The sequence below is a fragment of the Nerophis lumbriciformis genome, linkage group LG03 (assembly GCF_033978685.3).
Source record: "Nerophis lumbriciformis linkage group LG03, RoL_Nlum_v2.1, whole genome shotgun sequence".
NCBI lineage: Eukaryota > Metazoa > Chordata > Actinopteri > Syngnathiformes > Syngnathidae > Nerophis > Nerophis lumbriciformis.
In genome coordinates, this window is record NC_084550.2 from 47,372,501 (window position 1) to 47,394,072 (window position 21,572).

The following is a 21,572-nucleotide window of genomic DNA, read 5'->3' on the forward strand; positions in this document are numbered from 1 at the left end:
TCTGATAAGATAATTCTTCTCACTAAGCAGATTTTATGTTAGAGTGTTTTACTTGTTTTAAGGGTTTTGGTCCTAAATGATCTCAGTAAGATATTACAGCTTGTTGCTGAGATGTTATGACCTATATTGAGTAAAACATGCTTGAAACTAGAATATCAACTGTTGCAAAGCTGTGTCATCAACACTCACAAGTATAAAACTACTTTTTTAAAGTAATAATTTCTTATTTCAAGCATGAAAAAAAACCCATGACTTTGACACAATAGTGTCTCATAATTAAAACAGATGACAGCCAAATGGACTTTGCTGTTTTATTTTCAATGAAACAATAGAAAATACGTACTCATATAGTAGTACAGTTGGCACAGTACAGCAAACTGACAGTTAATATTTAAACATTTAACATGTGACATTTCAAACAATTTTGAACAGAAATAGTTCATGCACATTCAGATAAATTCCTCAAAATTACAATTAAAAACATTTTGGCCGGGGGCCTGGCTGTATATATGCGCACTAATTGACTGAAAGAGCACGCACTTGGCGCGGTGATGTCATGTTATCGATGGAAAAATGCATTTTTAGACCATATGATTTGCCTGAGCGGCTAGGAGACCCCGAGAGTAACAAGCGGTTGCCTTGTTGCCTTTCCATTAAGAACAATAAATTAGTTTTTAGTATAAGTTTGCTGGTTTCAAGAAATGTAATGCCGAGCGCATATCATTATGTCAAGATAATGGCACTAGCATTTACTTCATTTAAGAATATTTTTTAACATATTGAGCAAAAAGGTCTCTTTTTTTTCTATCAAGAAAAGTGCACTTGTTATTAGTGAGAATATACTTATTTTAAGGTATTTTTGGGTTCATTGAAGTTAGCTAATTTTACTTGTCTTGGAAAATCTTGACAAGCCAAACTTTCTTGTTTTATTGGCAGATAATTTAGTTTAGTTCAAATAAAATACCTCTAATTTTTGTTTGTTTTTTTTCCTTGTTTTTGAACACTGACTTTTTGCAGTGCACCGTCGAGTACGTGTTTCACTTTAGGATGGTATTTTAAACTTGATGTGCGCCGATGCTAAAAATGTTTGTCGCTGCAATACAACAAGTTACCTCAGTTTTATCCAAAGTTTTGTTTTGAAGCGAAATGGGCCGCCTCTCATCGTGATCACAGACAGTGTAACAAATGCATGCGTCTTCCGGGTTAAGCCTTAACCCGGCAGTGATTAATTTCCATTTATATTTGTTCACGGGATCATTAATTTTTTTTAATCACATGCGTTAAAACCTTAATGTTGACAGCCCCCATATATATAGATATACACAGACTTTATTGCCAAAAGGATTTGGCCACCCGTCCAAATACTATTAAAAATAAATAAATAAATAAATAAATAAATAAATGAAATGAAATAAAATAAATAAAAAGATAATAAATAAATAAATAAAAACTAGAACAGCCAAATAGCTATAACTACTTTGCATATATCTAAATAAAGGTTGTTTTTTTTAAACGAAGGGCTTTTAAGCCTTTTTTAAAAGCATCCACAGTCTGTGGTGCCCTCAGGTGGTCAGGGAGAGCGTTCCATAGACTGGGAGCAGCGGAGCAGAAAGCCCGGTCTCCAATTGTTAGTAGCTTTGTCCTTGGAGGTTGGAGGAGGTTAGCCTGTCCGGAGCGGAGGTGTCGTGTGGACGATTTGGGGGTGAGTAGTTCTTTGAGGTAGAGGGGGGCATTTCCATGGAGGCACTGGTGGGTTAGCAGGGAGACTTTGAATTCAATCCTGAGTGGAACAGGAAGCCAGTGAAGGGATTTGAGAATTGGTGTGATGTGGTCATATTTCCGCACTCTCATCAGGATCCTAGCAGCACTATTCTGTAAGTACTGCAGCATCTGGATCAGGGGTGCTCATTACGTCGATCGCGAGCTACCGGTCGATCTCGGAGGGTGTGTCAGTCGATCACCAGCCAGCCATTAAAAAAAATAGTCCTAAAAATGAGCGAACATAAATCTTCACTATGACGTCACTTTCGTCACTTGATTGACATTCACGGCACCCGAGGGTCTTCTGAGCTGACGCTGGCTGCTGCCAGCTCATTAAAATTACCGACTGGAAGGCGAGAAACACTTTATTTCAACAGACTCTGGCGCCGTATCTGTCGTCAAAACTCCAAAGACCGACTGCACAGTTACACAATAAAAGCTCTACTTCATCCTGACTCCGCTACCAAAATAAGAGTCTCAGAAAGCTCGCGTGCACAAGCTAGCAAGCTACGGAGTTTGCTAACAATGTATTTCTTGTAAAGTGTATACAAAGGAGTACGGAAGCTGGATAAATAAAATGCCAAAAACCAACCACTTTCATGTGGTATTGGACAGAAAGCAGGACTTTTTTTCTCCTCCATTCGAAAATGCGGACAATATCAGCACCACTGTCTGATTCCAATCAATGCAAGTCATCAGAATCAGGTAATACACCAACTTATATTCTTGTCTTCATGAAAGAAAGGAATCTATATGTGTTAAACATGCTTGTATTATCTCTAAACACTTTTAACTTATTAACAATATTAACTATATGTGTTAAACATGCTTGTATTATCTTTAAACACCTTTAACTTATTACCAATATTAACTATATGTGTTAAACATGCTTGTATTATCATTAAACACCTTTAACTTGTTAACAATATTAACTATATGTATTAAACATACTTGTATTATCATTAAACACCTTTAATTTATTAACAATATTAACTATATGTGTTAAACATGTTTTCATTATCTTTAAACACCTTTAACTTGTTAACAATATTAACTATATGTATTAAACATACTTGTATTTTCATTAAACACCTTTATTTTATTAACAATATTAACTATATGTGTTAAACATGCTTGCATTATCATTAAAAACCTTTAACTTGTTAACAAAAGCATATGTTTCATAAATAAGTAAATATAAATTATATATATGAATGAGGTAGATCCCCACGACTTGATCAATTGAAAAGTAGCTCGCCTGCAGAAAAAGTGTGAGCACCCCTGATCTGGATGTTCTTGCTGGGGATCCCGACAAGAAGTGCGTTGCAGTAGTTTAGCCTGGAGGAGACAAAGGCGTGGACGAGCCTCTCGGCATCAGAGAGAGTGAGTGAGGGGCGGAGTTTAGCAATGTTCCTGAGGTGGTAGAAGGAGGTCTTGCACAGTCGTTTTATTTGAGCCTCAAAGGTCAAGTGAGGGTCCATTCTAACACCCAGATTAGTGACTGAGGATGAGAGGTGAATGTCGTGGCCGGAGAAGGTGATGCTGGTGATGGTGTATGACTGAGTCTGATGTGGGGTGCCGACTAGAATGGCTTCGGTTTTGGAGCTGTTCAGTTGAAGAAAATTCACCTGATCAGAATCAGGTGTCCTAATCACTTGGCCACAGGTGTATAAAATCAAGCATTTAGGCATGGAGACTGTTTCTACAAACATTTGTGAAAGAATGGGCCGCTCTCAGGAGCTCAGTGATTTCCCCGCTCCTAAATATTCCAAAGTCAACTGTCGGCTTTGTTGTAAGAAAATGGAAGAGTTTGGGAACAACAGCAACTCAGCCACGAAGCGAATGCTGAAGCGCATAGTGCAAAGAGGCCGCCGACTTTCTGCACAGTCAGTTGTTCCAGAGCTCCAAACTTTATGTTACATTCCAATTAGCCCACGTACAGTACGCAGAGAGCTTCATGGAATGGGTTTCCACGGCCGAGCAGCTGCATCCAAGCCACACATCACCAAGGCCGATGCAAAGCGTCAGATGCAGTGGTGTAAAGCACACGTTCTCTGGAGTGATGAATCACGCTTTTCTATCTGGCAATCTGATGGACGAGTCTGGGTTTGGAGGTTGCTAGAAGAACGCTACATTTCGAACTGCATTGTGCCGAGGGTGAAACTTGGTGGAGGAGGAACTATGGTGTGGGGTTGTTTTTCAGGAGTTGGGCTTGGCCCCTTAGTTCCAGTGAAAGGAACTTTGAATGCTCCAGGATACCAAAACATTTTGGACAATTCCATGCTCCCAACCTTGTGGGAACAGTTAGGAGCGGGCCCCTTCCTCTTCCAACATGACTGTGCACCAGTGCACAAAGCAAAGTCCATAAAGACATGGATGACAGAGTCTGGTGTGGATGAACTTGACTGGCCTGCACAGAGTCCTGACCTGAACCCGATATCAAATCAAATCAAATCAACTTTATTTATAAAGCACATTTAAAATTTACCACAGGGGTAGCCAAAGTGCTGTACAATGAGCAGGTTAAAAGATAAAACGAGTACCGAGCAAACACAACACAACACAAACAGAACATGATAAAAAATAAATAATTAAAATAGAATTAATAAAAACATAAAAACATAAAAACAGGATCACAGCAGGTGTATTATGGGGCGCCATTGCAGGATGGATATCACTCAGTGTTAAAAGCCATGGAATAAAAGTATGTTTTTAAGAGAGATTTAAAAACAGGAAGAGAGGAGGCTTGTCTAACACTCAGGGGTAGGTCGTTCCAGAGCTTGGGAGCAGCAACGGCGAAAGCTCTGTCACCTCTAAGCTTCAGCCTTGTGTCAGGGACCGTCAACAGCAGCTGATCGGCTGATCTTAAGGATCGGGTGGGGCAGTAAGGCTGAAGGAGGTCGGAGAGATAGGTTGGCGCGAGGTTGTTTAGACATTTAAAAACAAATAAAAGGAGTTTAAAATGTATTCGGTAACGCACAGGGAGCCAGTGAAGGGACGCTAAAATAGGGGTGATGTGCTCACGTCTGCGGGTCTGTGTTAGCAGACGAGCAGCAGAGTTCTGTACGAGCTGCAGGCGGGCGAGGGAGGCCTGGCTAATGCCAACATACAGGGCATTACAGTAATCAAGACGAGTCGAGATAAAAGCGTGGATTAATTTCTCAAGATCATGTCTTGATAAAAGCGGTTTCACTTTCGCTATTTGGCGTAATTGATAAAAGCTTTTTTGAACGACGCTGCTGATTTGTTTTTCGAATTTAAAATCTGAGTCAAACTTTACCCCCAGGTTTGTGACAGAGTCGCTGAGATACGGGGTCAGAGTGCCGAGGTCAACGTTGGGGGAGGGAGAGCGACTTGGACCGAACAACATAACTTCTGTTTTGTCTTCATTTAGGCTCAGGAAGTTAGCTGAAAGCCAGACTTAAGACGATAGAACACCTTTGGGATGAATTAGAACGGAGACTGAGAGCCAGGTCTTCTCGACCAACATCAGTGTGTGACCTCACAAAGCGCTTTTGGAAGAATGGTCGAAAATTCCTATAAACACACTCCGCAACCTTGTGGACAGCCTTCCCAGAAGAGTTGGAGCTGTAATAGCTGCAAAAGGTGGACCCACATCATATTGAACCCTATGGGTTAGGAATGGGATGGCACTTCAAGTTCATATGTGAGTCAAGGCAGGTGGCCAAATACTTTTGGCAATATAGTGTATGTATGTGTGTGTGTATATATATATATATATATATATATATATATATATATATATATACAGTGTTGGGACTAACGCGTTACAAAGTAACGCGTTACTGTAACACCGTTAGTTTCGGCGGTAACTAGTAATCTAACGCGTTATTTTTTTATATTCAGTAACTCAGTTACCGTTACTACATGATGCGTTACTGCGTTATTTTACGTTACTTTTTATGTAGTATAAAGTGTGTTTTATCGGAGGGCTGCTGTGTCATCGTTCTGATTCTTCTTGTGTCACAAGCCGGAGAAGAGAGAGAGACACGCGCTCTGTGTGTGAGTGTGGGTGTGGGTGTGAGTGTGAGGAGGGAGGGAGGGGCGTGTCTGATCATGGCGGAGCCAGAAGTCGAGTTTGCTAACATGGAGATATTTTCACTACTTTTCTTTTGTCGAGCACAAAGAAAAGAACATTTTAGTTAAATGTAAATTGTGCTTTGGATCAAAGATCCCATCTACTGCCCAAAACAGCAATTCAAATCTGCTGAAACAAGCTACATAGCAACATGCTTCGACGAAGCTAGTAAAGAGAGACAGAGACTCTGATGCCACTTTACCTGCAGCACCACCATTTCAGGATTAACTCTGCCTCTGCTCATTCACCGCTGAAGGTACACACACTCTGTCAATCAATGTTCCCTCTAATTTTTCATGTGTGTGAGCAAACGCAAAAACTCCCTGAGCATTGAGTGGAGCCCATGTGAGCAACATCACATGTGCACACTGTGGCTACACCAGCAGCACACCTGTCCCAAACATGACTAAATAACAAGTTAAATCTCCATCCATCCATCCATTTTCTACCGCTTGTCCCTTTCGGGGTCGCTGGAACCTATCTCAGCTGCATTCGGGCGGAAGGCTGTGTACACCCTGGACAAGTCCCCACCCATCGCAGGGCCAACACAGATAGACAGACAACATTCTCTTATTATTATAATCAAATGACAGCAGTCATTTCCATTTCTAATATAAGTGTTTAGGCCCACTTACAATGACAATAACAACAAATATTGTTTTTCATGAACTGTGTACTTGTATTGTTTGTCTGGGTGGAGGTCCTGCTTTGGAAATAGTTTGTACCCCTTTCAGACATTGCATTTAGTTCCCATTAAAACATTCACATGTTGCACAATGAGATGTAAGCAGGGGATCATGTGTACATTCCTGCAACTTCCTGTTTGTAAAAAATATATTTTTATTAGTATGTATTTAATATATTAACAGCATTTAATGATTAATATTTATAAATTAAGATTCCTAATAAATGACACTAGAATAGGCACACATTTGATTGGTAAATCATAGAGTAACGACCTGGAATGACACTTTATGTGTGGTGTTGGAGTTGTCCGACTTTTTGTGTGGCTGTAAACACATCACTGGTTAAGTGCCATATGTGCATGTGTTGGCGCAAGTGAGAAAGAGCGAGCGGCTGCTGCTGATATAACAGTGATGTGTTTATGGCCGACAATAAAGAGTTTTGCTCAGTAAAGTGATGGATGGAATTCATGTCCTCAAAGCGTCTCGACAGACGTATTATTATATTTGAACAATAATGACGAAAATGGTTTTCTCTGTCGTGTCCGTGTCGTGTCAAAAATTGTTATGCGCTTATTTTTTTATTTGATTTTGTGCGTGACATAGATTTGTCGTGCGCAGAGGACGCTTGAGCAGTGCGCAATTGCACAGGCGCGCTCCTTAGAGGGAACGTTGCTGTCAATTCTCTTATATACTCTTTCATTTTAGACTTCTAGAGTGTTTGATTATCACATCACTCTAAATGTATAGACTATAAAGTTCACAAACATAAAGAGGGATCCTAGTGGGCCAGGCCAATCTTTCCTTATCTCTAAACTAAAACTGGGGAAATGTGTCGAGTGTTCTGGGCTTCAGACATGATTTTGTGTCAGAATTTCTTGAGGAAAAAATGCCTGGTTAGGCTTTGTGTATGTAGTGTGTGCCTTTCTTGGTTCATCTATGCTGTTATTATGCTGTTTGTTACTTATGTACGTTATGTTGCAGCTATTTAAAATAGTTTTGTCAATTTGTTCTGGCCAGAAACAAATTGGCCTTTGTAACATATCTTTGTCTTTGTGTGTTGTATGTCGACCACATTGCTTAGCAGAGTTCAGTGATACAAATGTATGTCAAGTTGATCAACACATTGTATTATTCTCCAGTGCAATAACAGTACTGAAATAAAGGCTAAAAGGGCATTAATTGGAGCTTTAAAAAAAAAAGAAGAAAAAAAGAAGTAACTAAATAGTTACTTTTCACAGTAACGCATTACTTTTTGGTGTAAGTAACTGAGTTAGTAACTGAGTTACTTTTGAAATGAAGTAACTAGTAACTATAACTAGTTACTGTTTTTCAGTAACTAACCCGACACTGTATATATATATATATATATATATATATATATATATATATATATATGTATATATATATATACAGTATATATATATACACACACACACTGTTGGAAGAGTTAAGTGTTAACTTTCAAACGCTGCCAAGTTTGTTACATTGTTTTGTTTTATGACATTTTTCCTGTCATATGCTGCTCTCTGATTGCTTGCTTGTTTTCTAAATGTGTCCATTTAAATTCTTCTGTTTTGAATTGTCTTCTGTTTTCATTAAATGTTATTGTTTTGACGTTCTTGCGGTTACGTGAATGTGTAGCATCTGTACAGTATATTGATACAAGTGTAGCAGTTACCATAGCAACATAAATAAACTCACCACAATAGAACGCATGTATGGAAATGTTTTACTTCCTGTTTCAGCATGAAGTCTTTTTTGGTTTTTTTTAAGTTTAAAAAAAAAAAGTCTGCTTAATGTTGAGAGAATCATTTCACATCTGAATGTGCAAAACAATCTTGTGTATATTGTAATCAGTATTATCGTTAATTAATATATATTATTATTAATTTAAAAAAAATATTGTTTGGTAAAACAGGCTGGTCCTGACAATTAAATCCATAAAAAATACAAATATGTGAATTTATAATTTGTAAATTATAATTAAAAAAATTGCGCTTCAAAATAAACTAATTAAGAAATTATAAATATTAAAATGTTAATTTTCCTGTATATTATATTAATAATTAATGTTATACAGTATATATTATTCATTTATTTAAAACAACTTTACTCTTTCCCAATGTGTCCCGACTGTATAATCTACAACGATAATATTGTGTTAATAAAAGTACATTTTTATTGTGTGGCGGATACAGCAGCGCAAGTAGTAACCTTGTATTGCAATGGTGTTTGCAGTAATGGCTGCATGTCAAGACAGAAGACATTCCTATCCGCACGCCATGACTTCATCTCCCGATGACTGTTGACACCATTAACAAAGCTGATGACTTACAAATGGCCGCTGTTAGCGCTCCTAATGGATTGTGTTTTGATGGCGTCTGCCAACACTTGACCTTTACATGTTGTTGGACTCCTCCAGCAGCTGTTCTTCTACAAAGCAAACGTCAAAACAACACGGCTTTTAGTAAGCGGTACAGGTGTGAACGCCTCATAGTCTGAACCCTCATGTTATAGAACAAAAGTACTACTACTAAGCTCATGGGCAGAGGATTGTGTCTCTTAAAGATGGTTTTCCTACATTTAAAAGACTTCCTTGTGGTCTACATAACATGTAATGGTGGTTCTTTGGTCAAAATGTTGCATAGATGATGTTTTACAGATCATCTTCAAGCCGCTTTCTGACAGTCTCTTTAGAATGCGCTTTTTTGTGGGTGGTCTTATTTACGTGGTTCCGTTTTGACTGTGTCTTCTCTCGCTTACATAGCGAGTCTATTAACAGACATAAGTTTGAACTATACGCTACTTTGTATTAGAAATGGCAACTTGCTTGATGTACAGCTTAAGTTGTTCAACAGTCCGGGGTCTCCGTTGTGGTATTTTAGGCTTCATAATGCGCCACACATTTTCAATGGGAGACAGGTCTGGACTACAGGCAGGCCAGTCTAGTACCCGCACTCTTTTACTATGAAGCCACACTGTTGTAACACGTGGCTTGGCATTGTCTTGCTGAAATAAGCAGGGGCGTCCATGATAACGTTACTTGGATGGCAACATATGTTGCTCCAAAACCTGTATGTACCTTTCAGCATTAATAGTGCCTTCACAGATGTGTAAGTTACCCATGCCTTGGGCACTAATACACCCCCATACCATCACAGATGCTGGCTTTTCAACTTTGTGCCTATAACAATCTGGATGGTTCTTTTCCTCTTTGTTCCGGAGGACATGACGTCCACATTTTCCAAAAACAATTTGTAATGTGGACTCGTCAGACCACAGAACACTTTTCCACTTTGCATCAGTCCATCTTAGATGAGCCCAGTGAAACCGACAGTGTTTCAGGGTGTTGTTGATAAATGGCTTTTGCTTTGCGAAGTAGAGTTTTAACTTGCACTTACAGATGCAGGGACAAACTGTAGTTACTGACAGTGGTTTTCTGAAGTGGTCCTGAGCCCATGTGGTGATATCCTTTACACACTGATGTCTGGGATTGAAGGTCCGTAATATCATCGCTTACATGCAGTGATTTCTCCAGATTCTCTGAACCTTTTGATATTATGGACCGTAGATGGTGAAATCCCTAAATTCCTGGCAATAGCTGGTTGAGAAATGTTGTTCTTAAACTGTTGGACAATTTGCTCACGCATTTGTTCACAAAGTGGTGACCCTCGCCCCATCCTTGTTTGTGAATGACTGAACATTTCATGGAAGCTGCGTTTATACCCAATCATGGCACCCACCTGTTCCCAATTGGCCTGTTCACCTGTGGGATGTTCCAAAAAAGTGTTTCATAATAATAATAATAATAATAACTGGGATTTATATAGCGCTTTTCTAAGTACCCAAAGTCGCTTTACATGTAGAACCCATCAATCATTCACACCTGGTGGTGGTAAGCTACTTTCATAGCCACAGCTGCCCTGGGGTAGACTGACGGAAGCGTGGCTGCAATTTGCGCCAACGGCCCCTCCGACCACCACCTATCATTCATCATTCAATTCACCGGTGTGAGTGGCACCGGGGGCAAAGGGTGAAGTGTCCCGCCCGAGGACACAACGGCAGCAATTTTTGGATGGTAAGAGGCGGGGAGCGAACCTGCAACCCTCAGGTTTCATGAGCATTCCTCAACTTTATCAGTCTTTTTTGCCACTTGTGCCAGCTTTTTTGAAACACGTATTACTTACTTATCTTGAAGAATTTTATGCTGGGATGGTTGGAATGGTTTTACGAATGTGGAAAAAATGTAATTCAATGAAAAGGAACACGTAGAAAAAATAGCTTGAATAAATTGAATTACTTCACTACACACGTAGCTCACCGGCGTCACAATGTAAACAAACGCCATTGGTGGATCTCCACCTAACATCCACTGTAATGATACCAAGTACAATAGCGTATCTAGTCGATACTACTATGATTACATGGATATTTTTTATCGTCACAAAATATTTCTTCCTTTTTTTTTTAAATGCATCTTATGTTTATAAACTCAGGAAATATGTCCCTGGACACATGAGGACTTTGAATATGACCAATGTATGATCCTGTAACGACTTGGTATTGGATTGATACCTAAATTTGTGGTATCATCCATAACTAATGTAACGTATCAAACAACAGAAGAATAAGTGATTATTACATTTTAACAGAAGTGTAGATAGAACATGATGAAATGGAAAATAACCAGATATTAACAGTAAATGAACAAGCAGATTAATCATCCATTTTTGCAGCTTGTCCTTAATAATGTTGACAAAATAATAGAAAGATAAATGACACAATATGTTACCGCATATGTCAGCAGACTAAATGAGTCTTTGTTTGTTTACTTACTAATAAAAGACAAGTTGTCGAGTATGTTCACTATTTTATTTAAGGACAAAATTGCAAAAAGAAACATATGTTTAATGTACCCTAAATTTTTTTGTTAAAATAAAGCTAATAATTCAATTTTTTTGTGATGCCCTTTATTTAGAAAAGTATCGAAAAGTATCCAAATACTGGTACCAAAATATTGGTATCGGGACAACCAATAATTCAGAAATATGGAAGTAGTTGAGCCTGGAAAAAAGGCTGCAATAAAAGTAGTCAAAAGAAGAATTTTATTACAAAATAAATACTTTTATTTTTTTACTCTATTCCCTTTATTTATACTGTATGCATATCTGTACTAAATATGTTTGTATGTATATATTTACATGACGTCTTGTTGATATGTGTGAAAGATTTTTAATATTCGCACGGTCATGACTATTTATTTATATTTATATTTGAAGTTTGAAAGCAAGTGGAGTAAAACCTAGTCGTATTTGTATAGTAGTAGTAGTAGTATAGCAGTAGTGTTAAAGTTGTGTTTTTTTTTACAGAGTCTGAAGCACTCAGAGGATAAAAATGTGCTGTGAAACAATTACTGTGTTATCCAAACACACAAAAACATCAATGGGGTGTCGCCATCCATCAGGACTTTGCAGGAGGTCAAAGGTCAGTGTCTGGTTTACACGTCCTTCTCTTCAGTTCTAGTCCAGACCGACCGGAGGCCTTCACTGTAGTGATCCCAGCCTTGACCTGCTGCTCCACACCTGCACTGTGTCAAGGTGTTTACTTGAAGACATCCTACAACACTCAACACCTACAATCTTCTTGTCGTCACACATAATAATAATAATAATAATAATAATAATAATGATGGTGATGATAACATTAACAATAAAAAATAATAATATTAGTACTAATAATATATTAATAATAATTCATTATGCTAACCTCTAGTTGTCATCAACTTCTAATTATCAGAAGTAATATTGATGGCAATATTACTTTGAATGTTCTTTGCATCGCTATCATACTTTCTTCATTTCTTCTCTGCTCACAAAAACACATTAATACCATAACTAATCCAGCATAAATTACAGAACTAACCTGCACAAAGCAAACTATAACCTGCGACCCAAAAAGAAAGAAAGAAGAAATATGTAACTTAAAACATTTGTATGCACGAACAACACTTAAAAACCTTTAGCATATCAGTATGTGGAATTAAATTAAGGAATGGATTAAGTAAAGAATGTATAAATATGAAAGAATGTAATAATATGATCCACTGGTGGCTGTTCAAACTACAAGTGTTTACACAAAGATATTACGATAAACGTCAGGGACTTATTAAAAATAAATCAAATCAAATCAAATCAACTTTATTTATAGAGCACATTTAAAATTTACCACAGGGGTAGCCAAAGTGCTGTACAATGAGCAGGTTAAAAGATAAAACGAGTACCGAGCAAACAACACAACACAAACAGAACACGATAAAAAATAAATAATTAAAATAGAATTAATAAAAACATAAAAACATAAAAACAGGATCACAGCAGGTGTATTATGGGGCGCCATTGCAGGATGGATATCACTCAGTGTTAAAAGCCATGGAATAAAAGTATGTTTTTAAGAGAGATTTAAAAACAGGAAGAGAGGAGGCTTGTCTAACATTCAGGGGTAGTTCGTTCCAGAGCTTGGGGGCAGCAACGGCGAAAGCTCTGTCACCTCTAAGTTTCAGCCTTGTGTCAGGGACCGTCAACAGCAGCTGATCGGCTGATCTTAAGGATCGGGTGGGGCAGTAAGGCTGAAGGAGGTCGGAGAGATAGGTTGGCGCGAGGTTGTTTAAACATTTAAAAACAAATAAAAGGAGTTTAAAATGTATTCGGTAACGCACAGGGAGCCAGTGAAGGGACGCTAAAATAGGGGTGATGTGCTCACGTCTGCGGGTCTGTGTTAGCAGACGAGCAGCAGAGTTCTGCACGAGCTGCAGGCGGGCGAGGGAGGCCTGGCTAATGCCTACATACAGGGCATTACAATAATCAAGACGAGTAGAGATAAAAGCGTGGATTAATTTCTCAAGATCATGTCTTGATAGAAGCGGTTTCACTTTCGCTATTTGGCGTAATTGATAAAAGCTTTTTTGAACGACGCTGCTGATTTGTTTTTCGAATTTAAAATCTGAGTCAAACTTTACCCCCAGGTTTGTGACAGAGTCGCTGAGATACGGGGTCAGAGTGCCGAGGTCAACGTTGGGGGAGGGAGAGCGACTTGGACCGAACAACATAACTTCTGTTTTATCTTCATTTAGGCTCAGGAAGTTAGCCGAAAGCCAGACTTTGATGTCGTGCAGGCAGTCAATAAGACGTTGAACCGTGTTATTTTGTGCCATGGGAAAATAAATCTGGCAATCATCGGCATAAAAATGAAATGCAATACTGTACTTCCTAAAAATAGAACCAAGGGGGAGAAGGTAAAGCGCAAATAAAATTGGGGCAAGGATTGAGCCCTGGGGGACCCCATGTGGTAAAGGAGCTGTGGACGACATAAAACGGTCTACTTTTACACAAAAACTCCTGTCGGTTAGGTACGACCGGAACCAGTTGAGGGCGACGCCCTTAATGCCCACACAGTTCTCAAGACGAGTGATTAAGGTGGCGTGGTCGACGGTGTCGAACGCAGCAGACAGATCTAAAAGCACCAGGACAACATATTTACCAGAATCAGGGGACAGGAGGATATCGTTAAAAACTTTTAGAAGCGCTGACTCTGTGCTGTGGAGGGCTTTAAAACCGGACTGGAACAGCTCAGTGATACCATTATCCTCTAAGAAGGGCAACAACTGACTGTAGACAACCTTCTCTAATATTTTGGAAATGTATGGAAGATTAGAGATAGGTCTGAAGTTAGAGAGGAGAGAGGGGTCGAGGCTGGGTTTTTTAAGTAGATTTAGATAGTTTTTAAATAACATATAATACATCTCATTAACTATTTATGAAGAGAACTGTTGTATTAAGAATTAATTGATGTAAATTGTGTACACATTAAGAACAGGAATAGAACATATTTGTTAGTAATTGCCACTGTATGAATTGGAAAATGAGTAGGATTAAATAAGCGTTGCTTCTTTCTACTCCCTTTTGGACATGTAAACAAGAAAATCTAATGAAAATATCTGAAATATGTGATGTATCAAATTGAAGCTGTACACATTTTCGAAATTTTGAACCAACCAACTTATGTAACATAACTAACACTATCAACCTGAATAACAAAACTGACCTAAATAAAATAACTCACCTAAATAGTCTTAACATAACTAACGAAGTGAACCTAAATGACATAACAAATCTAACAAACATAAATAACACAATTAACCTAACTAACACAAATAACATAATTAACCTATTTAACATAACTACTGGAACATGACAGACTGAAAAGAATGACAAAAGTAACATAACCAACTTAAATAACATTAGTAACCTAATTATTGTTAATAACATAAAATTATCAAAATACCATAACTAACATAATTTACCTAAAGAACATAATGTACCTAACTTATATAATAAACCTAACTGACCTGAACAACTTAACTAACATAGAATAGCATAATTAAACAAACTAACCTAAATAACATAACCAACTTAAATAATGTGACTAAACTTACTATTGTTGACAACATAACTAATCTAAATGACCTATCAAGATTAACTCACCCAACATATGTAAAATAAAATAACCCTTATAACTAATCCAGACCAACTAACCCAACAAGACTAACATAAATTTCTAACAAGGCCTAACTAACCCAACACAAATAAGTAACCAAGCAAGAATAACTAACCAAACAAGACTAACAAACCACACAAGCCCCAACTAGCCTAACAACTCTAACTAACCTAACCAAAAATACCTAAATAACCTAACACAACTAACTGACCAAACAAGACTAACAAACAGACCTAACTAACTCAAAAAGACTAAGTAACCTAACAAGATTAGCTAACCGAAACATACCTAACTAACCAAACACGACTGAACTAACCTAACAAGACTAAATAAACAAGCAATAATAATTAACCCAACAAGTCTAATGAACCTAATAGTAACCAACTATCCTAGCAAGACTAACCAAACAAAACTAGCTAACCAAAATATACCTAACTAACCTAACATGACTGAACTAACCTAACAAGACTAAGTAAATAAGCAATAATAATTAACCCAACAAGTCTAATAAACCTGATAATAACCAACTATTCTAGCAAGACTAACCAACCAAACAAAACTAGCTAATCAAAATATACCTAACTAACCTAACAAGACTAAGTAACCAATCAATAAACAATTAATCAAGACTAAATACCTACACAAGACCTAACAAACCAATCAAGACCTAATTACCCCAACAGGACTTACCAACCAAACAAGATGTATGTACCAAATAAGACCTATCTGTAACTAACCTAACAAGACTAACCAACCAAACAAAACCTAATTATCATAACAATACTGCTGTAACTCACCAAACTTTACCAGACTAAGTAACCAAGCAATAATAAATAAATAAACAAGATTGAACAACCACACAAGTCATATCTAACCAAACCAAACCAAACCTATTTATCCCAACAAGACTAACCAACCAAACAAGATCTACCTGTAACTAACCTAACAAGATTAACTAACCAAACAATAGGTTGTATTCTGAGATGTGACTTTTGAAGGGAAGTGAACAAAGTGGTGGACCAGCAAACCAACATGGCTACTCTGCAGCAGAGTGCAAACTATCTAATATAATAATATACTGTAATTGGGGACGGCGTGGCGGAGTTGGGAGAGTGGCCGTGCCAGCAACCTGAGGGTTCCTTGTTCAATCCCCACCTTCTACCAACCTCGTCACGTCCGTTGTGTCCTTGAGCAAGACACTTCACCCTTGCTCCTAATGGGTCGTGGTTAGTCAGTGTGTGAATGTGTGTGTGAATGGGTGAATGTGGAAATAGTGTCAAAGCGCTTTGAGTACCTTAAAGGTAGAAAAGCGCTATACAAGTATAACCCATTTATCATAACTATCTTAGTGTGCAAGGGGCCTCGATCTTACCATTAAAATCAGATACAAGCAAAAAATGCAAACTATGCAATAGAATAGATTCTTATACGTTATTAAAATAAGATTTGTCAATTGATAAGAAGGATTATCCGTCATTCCCAGACATGTCGAACTATCTTGCTCCAGATGACGAAACAGATGAAAACTTGGACAAGGTCTGCAACTTCTTTGTGTGTGGCTGGGTTAAGGAAATTAACTTACAAGACTCTCCCAGAAAAATCATGCATTTCATGATTGACCTTTACGTCTACAGCCATGTTTGTTGCTTTGTTTTTGTTGTGCACGTCATGTACGAGTACGCGTGGTTTCCCCCCGTCTTTATCAAAATATAACTGTATAGGTATGTGTGTATTTTCCACTGGCTGGCTCTTCGCAGTGGTCACTTGGATGGCAACATATGTTGCTCCAAAATCTGTATGTACCTTTCAGCATTAATGGTGCCTTCACAGATGTGTAAGTTACCCATGCCTTGGGCACTAATACACCCCCATACCATCACAGATGCTGGCTTTTCAACTTTGCACCTATAACAGTCCGGATGGTTCTTTTCGTCTTTGGTCCGGAGGACAGGACGTCCACAGTTTCAGAAAACAATTCGAAATGTGGACTCGTCAGACCACAGAACACTTTTCCACTTTGCATCAGTCCATCTTAGATGAGCTCGGGCCCAGCAAAGCCGGCGGCAATTCTGAGTGTTGTTGATAAATGACTTTCGCTTTGCATAGTAGAGTTTTAACTTGCACTTACAGATGTAGCGACGAGCTGTAGTTACTGACAGTGATTTTCTGAAGTGTTCCTGAGCCCATGTGGTGATATCCTTTACACACTGATGTCGGTTTTTGATGCAGTACCGCCTGAGGGATCCAAGGTCACGGGCATTCAATGTTGGTTTTCAACCTTGCCGCTTACGTGCAGCAATTTCTCCAGATTCTCTTAACCTTTTGATGATATTACGGACCGTAGATGGTGAAATCTCTAAATTTCTTCGCAATAGCTGGTTGAGAAATGTTGTTCTTAAACTGTTGGACAATTTGCTCACGCATTTGTTCCCAAAGTGGTGACCCTCGCCCCATCCTTGTTTGGGAATGACTCAGCATTTCATGGAAGCTGCTTTTATACCCAATCATGGCACCCACCTGTTCCCAATTAGCCTGTTCACCTGTGGGATGTTCCAAACAAGTGTTTAATGAGCATTCCTCAACTCTCTGTCTTTTTTGGCACTTGTGCCAGCTTTTTTTGAAACTTGTTGCACGCATCAAATTCTAAATAAGCTAATATTTGCAAAAAATAACAAAGTGTACCAGTTCGAACGTTAAGTATCTTGTCTTTGCAGTCTATTCAATTGAATATAAGTTGAAAAGGATTTGCAAATCATTGTTTTCTGTTTTTATTTACCATTTACACAACGTGCCAACTTCACTGGTTTTGGGGTTTGTACTTCTGGACATGTTTGCTATTTAATGCAAAGGGAGATGCTTTATTTGTACTTGTAGTAAAAAAAGCCAAATTGATTGGCCATAAGTAAAGAACACACAGTGGAAGAGGTCCAGCGTAGGTTAGAGGTACTTCTAGTAGTAGTGAGTTGTACACAGTCATTTTGTAATATTTCCTCGGCAGATTTGCGGGGAGAATTGTGTGGTCCAGCAGCCTTGGGCGACGTTTTCGAAAGGGCGCCCATCTGGCCATGTGACGGCTGATTGACGCGGAGCTAAACACTGATGCACTTTGACAAATTTGGATGGAAAGATAACATAAACACGGCGCTGGGCCTGGGCCGGCGTTCACCTGCACGTGTCACCCAGCAGGCCCGCTCAATGCCAGCACTAATCTGCACTCTTGGATTAACGTCTTTGCAAAGTAAATCACTGTCAGATAAAAGCAGTGTTTGCAAGATAGTGCTAATATTTTCAACAGTGTGTTTAAGTCAGACGCGCTTAAAAAAACACCGATGCTGCTTCCTTTGCCTCCCTAACGATGTGCACAGATCATCCATCTTTCTGCTGCTCTTCTCATCAATGAAGTGCGAATACCAGCACAGGAATATCCTTTCTGCATTCGCATTATGTGCTCTACATGTGGATATATTGTTTACACCATGCATTACATTCAAAAACGTTAAAAGCATTCATTAATAACGTACACATTATTTCATGACAAAATAAATTATTTGTAAAAAGATTTATAGAGTATAAAGGGGTAGGTTTCTGCTGTTACTTGCTATTATCTACACTTTTGTTACAATATAATGAGCACTATTCTTTTTGTTGTTTGGATACTTTACATTAGTTTTGGGCATGTCAATCCAATACAAAGTACAAAACCTAAAACCAGTGAAGTTGGCACTTTGTGTAAATGGTAAATAAAAACAGAATACAATGATTTGCAAATTCTTTTCAACTTATATTGAGTTGAGTTGAGTTTGAGTTTATTTCGAACATGCAAGCATACACATCATACATCACAATTTCCAGTTTTTCTATTCAACATGTTCGAAAAGGAGTAGGAAGAAGCATAGCTTATTTAATCCTACCCCTTTTCTTTTACATAAAAGTTGCTAAAACTTTTGTTCACTTCCTGTTCTCAATTTATTCACAATATACTCCATAAGTAATCACAATAAAAATACATAAATAAATAAATAATTGGTGAAGTAAGTCATATTACATATAATGGGATAGTAAGTTTATTTTGAGAATGAAAGAATGGATGGATGAAATAAATGCAGAATGTTTATCATGGTTCTTCTTCTTTGTACTTTGTAAACACTTTTAAGTTTGAAGAGTTTCTTGAAGTGGATCATATTAGTACATTGTTTGATTTATTTGCTTAATCCATTCCATCATTTAATTCCACATACTGATATACTGAAGGTCTTAAGTGTTGTACGTGCGTACAGATGTTTTAAATTACATTTTTCTCTGAGATTATATTTCTCCTCTTTTTTTGAGAATAATTGTTGTATATTCTTGGGTAGCAGGTTATAGTTTGCTTTGTGTATAATTTTAGCTGTTTGCAAATTCACTATGTCGTGGAATTTTAGTATTTTTGATTCAATAAAGGATTTGTATGTTCTCTATATCCAACATGATGTAATATTCTAACTGATCTTTTTTGTAACATAGTTAATGAATGAAGTGTACTTTTGTAGTTATTTCCCCATATTTCTACACAATAACTCAGATATGGTAACACTAGCGAGCAGTAGAGAATATGATGTGATTTTTGGTCTAGAGCATGTTTTGCTTTATTCATTATTGACGTGTTTCCTGCTACTTTATGTTGTATATTTTTTACATGACATTTCCAGTTCAATTTATCATCAATCATTATACCTAAAAATTTGGTTTCATTTACTCTTTTAATTTCTATTCCATCCATTTGTATTTGTGTTTGACTTTCTCTTCTACTGTTACCAAATAGCATTATTTTACTTTTACTGAGATTCAACGATAGTCTGTTTTTGTCAAACCATTTTTTTTATTTGTTATATTCTTCTGTTATTATTTGTATTAGCTTCTGTGTGTTCTCTCCTGAACAAAACGCTGTTGTATCATCCGCAAATAATACTAACTTTAAATCCTTTGTAACTTTACAAATGTCATTTATATAGAGATTGAATAATTTAGGTCCTAGTATTGATCCCTGAGGTACACCACAGGATATATTTAGCGTTGTAGACGTGTGTTCGCCTAGCTTCACGTATTGTTTCCTGTTTGTTAGATAACTTCTTATCCAGTTTAAGACTAACCCTCTGATGCCATATCGTTCTAGTTTTTTTATTAAAATATTGTGATTAATTGTGTCAAATGTTTTAGTTAGATACATCAACACTGCTGCCGCACATTTTTTACTATCTATTGCATTGGTAATTTCTTCTGTAATTTCAATTAAAGCCATTGAAGTTGAAACATTAGCTCTGTATCCATATTTGGTTCTCTTCAAGTATTCTATTTTTGTTTGTGAAACTCTCTAATCTGTTATTGAAAAGTTTTTCAATGATTTTAGAAAATTGTGGAAGTAAGGAAATAGGTCTATAATTTGTAAATTGGTGTTTGTCTCCAGTCTTATAAATTGGTGCAACTTTAGCTATTTTCATTTTGTTTGGAAATGTTCCTGTTTGAAATGATAGGTTACTAATATACATTAATGGTCCTGAGATCTCTTCTATAACCTTTTTTTATCGTTTCCATATCAATTCCGTTACAATCAGTTGAAGTCTTAGATTTACATTTTTTTCACAATTGTAACTATTTCCTCCTGTGTCACATTACTGAGGAACATGGAGTTGGGATTTCGCTCTATGGTATCATTATAGTCCTCAATTGAAACTGGGTCTGGAATCCTTTCTTCCAATTTTGGTCCAATATTTACAAAGTAATTATTGAAGCTTTCAACTACTTCCTTTATGTTGTCATTCTTTTTATTTCCTTCTAAGAAGTATTGGGGGTAGTCCCTCTTAGTGCCATTTTTAATAATGCTATTGAGGATGCCCCATGTTGCTCTCATATAATTTTTGTTCCTGTCCAATAATTCACTGTAATGTTCTTTTCTACATGACCCTAGTATGTTTGTTAACTTGTTATTATAGTTTTTGTACTTAATTCCTGCCTCTGTAGTTCTTTGTGCTATGAATTTTCTATATAATGTATTCTTCTTCTTACAAGCATTGTTTAATCATTTTGTCATCCATGGTTGATTATTCTTTCTCTGCTTTCTACTGAGTTGTATCCATGGACAATGTTTGTCATAAAGTATTATGAACTTGTTTAAAAAATGTTCATATGCTTCATCAACCTCTTTTTCATTGTACACATTGTCCCGATCTTGCTTTTGTAGCTCAATTTTGAAAGCAATCATCCTCTTCTCTGTGCACAGTCTTCGAAATGTCCTTTTGTCTTCCATGTTCTTCTTGTAGTTTCCATCATATATTGTAAAAAACTGGCAGATGATCACTAACGTCGGTTATAAGTAGACCACTTGTAGTGTTATTATCAAAATCATTGGTAAAAATATTATCAATAAGTGTGGCACAGTGTCTTGTGATTCTGCTTGGGTTTGTAATTTTAGGATACAAACTGATGCTGTGCATTGT

The 21,572-nt window shown here is 37.4% G+C and overlaps 1 long non-coding RNA gene across 1 annotated transcript in view; it reads left to right on the top strand.

The window, feature by feature from the left end:
* LOC133585765 (uncharacterized) overlaps positions 1-13,225 on the top strand; it is a 135,841-nt gene extending 122,616 nt beyond the window's left edge. Inside the window, exon 3 of the long non-coding RNA XR_009814151.2 lies at positions 11,916-13,225. This is a non-coding gene — a long non-coding RNA (uncharacterized lncRNA). The remainder of the gene's footprint in view (positions 1-11,915) is intronic.
* The last annotated feature ends 8,347 nt before the right edge of the window (positions 13,226-21,572 follow it).